Below are 2,089 nucleotides of genomic sequence, written 5' to 3'. Positions count from 1 at the left end.
GTGGGTGTATGTGTTCTTGAGAGTTTGAGAGAGAATAAGAGGGTTTTGAGAGAATGAAATGAAGAAGAAGAGTTGCTGGAGGTTTTTAATCCATATACAAGTGTGGTCAACACCCGGTCAATGTTAGTCAACTCATTAAACCACCTGGTCAACGAAAGTCAAAGCTGGTCAACAAAATAGGGGATATTCGTCAGAACATCACGCGGGTCGCGCAGAGAGGGCGCGCGGGTCGCGCACATGTTGCAGTTTGGATTTGATCTTTGTTGCATGCTGAAGACCGGCCGCGCACACCAGCCGCGCACCACTGCGCGGGTCGCGTAGACTCCTGCTCCCGGAATTCGATTTTTCTCTGTTTTCTTCCGTTTCTTCACTAGTTCTTGATCCCAAATGCCCCAAACACCTAGAAACTCTTGATTTCTTCAAAAATGACTTCAAAAGACGTATCAAAACATTTTCAAAACTCCTCTATTCGAACGTAGAAACACGAAAGCATAAAGCTTTTCCAAAAATGCCTCTCTTTAACGTCTTAGGCGAGACGTCCTTCTAGCTTGGTTCAACACTCCGGGACATCCAAGTGGATGACTTCAATAACACTTGCATTAAAACTTTCATAGAATGGCTTTAATCGGTGCCCGTTAACTTTGAAAATATGTCCCGTTTCTTCACTTTGGATTTCCACCGCTCCATGATCAAAAGTCTTTATTACAACAAATGGGCCAATCCACCTTGATCTTAATTTGCCCGGGAATAACTTCAACCGTGAATGGTAAAGTAAGACCCTATGTCCCGGTTCAAAATTCTTCCGGGTGATGGACTTGTCGTGGAAGAGCTTCGTTTTCTCCTTATAAATCCTTGCGTTTTCATAGGATTCGTGTCTCAATTCTTCTAGCTCTTGGAGTTGAAGTTTCCTATGCCTTCCAGCCTCGTCAATGTCGAAGTTGCATTTCTTGACCGCCCAAAATGCTCGGTGCTCTAACTCGACGGGAAGATGACAAGGTTTTCCGAAAACTAATCTGAAGGGCGACATTCCAATCGGGGTCTTATAAGCGGTCCGATATGCCCATAAGGCATCGTCGAGTCTCAAACTCCAATCCTTCTTTGTCGGATTCACCGTTTTCTCTAGAATAGACTTCACTTCACGATTCGACACCTCCGCTTGACCATTTGTTTGAGGGTGATAGGCAGTGGAGACACGATGAGTCACGTGATACTTCTTTAATAGAGCCTCCATCATTTTGTTGCAAAAGTGCGTCCCTCTATCACTAATCAAAGCCCTAGGCACACCAAATCTCGCAAAAACATTAGACTTTAAAAATTCGATAACCGTTTTGGCATCGTACGATCTTGTGGCTTTGGCTTCAACCCATTTAGAAACATAGTCAACCGCGAGTAAAATATAAACGTTGCCAAATGACACGGGAAATGGGCCCATAAAATCAATCCCCCATACGTCAAAAATTTCACAAACAAGGATTGGATTTTGGGGCATTTGGTTCTTTTGCGAAATGTTTCCCGTTCTTTGGCACCGCTCACAACTTTTGCAAAACATATAACAATCGCGTGACATGGTTGGCCAAAATAATCCACATTCAAGGACTTTTCTCAAAGTCCGGCTAGGTCCGAAGTGTCCCCCACAAGCAAATTCATGACAAAATTGCAAAATGGATTGGTGCTCTTGTTGGGGCACACATCGCCTAATGATTTGATCGGGACAATGTTTCCACAAATAAGGTTCATCCCACACATAGTATTTTGCATCACTTTTCAACTTGTCTTTTTGAGAACGCGTGAATGTGTCGGGATACCTTTTTGTGACCAAAAAGTTAACGATATCGGCATACCAAGGAATAGATTGGGTAAGGGAAAAGAGATGCTCATCCGGAAACTCGTCCCGCAATGGGAGAGGAGTTTCATTTGAAATGATCCGACTTAGATGATCGGCAACAAGGTTCTCGCATCCGCTCTTATCCCGGATTTCCAAGTCAAATTCTTGTAACAGTAGGATCCACCGGATGAGTCTCGGCTTTGCATCTTTCTTCGTCATCAAGTACTTAAGAGCTGCGTGATCCGAATACACTATGACCTTGGT

The sequence above is a fragment of the Lactuca saligna genome, chromosome 8, assembly GCF_052625555.1.
Source record: "Lactuca saligna cultivar CGN05327 chromosome 8, ASM5262555v1, whole genome shotgun sequence".
NCBI classification, from domain to species: Eukaryota; Viridiplantae; Streptophyta; class Magnoliopsida; order Asterales; family Asteraceae; genus Lactuca; species Lactuca saligna.
Note: the sequence above shows the minus strand (reverse complement) of the source record.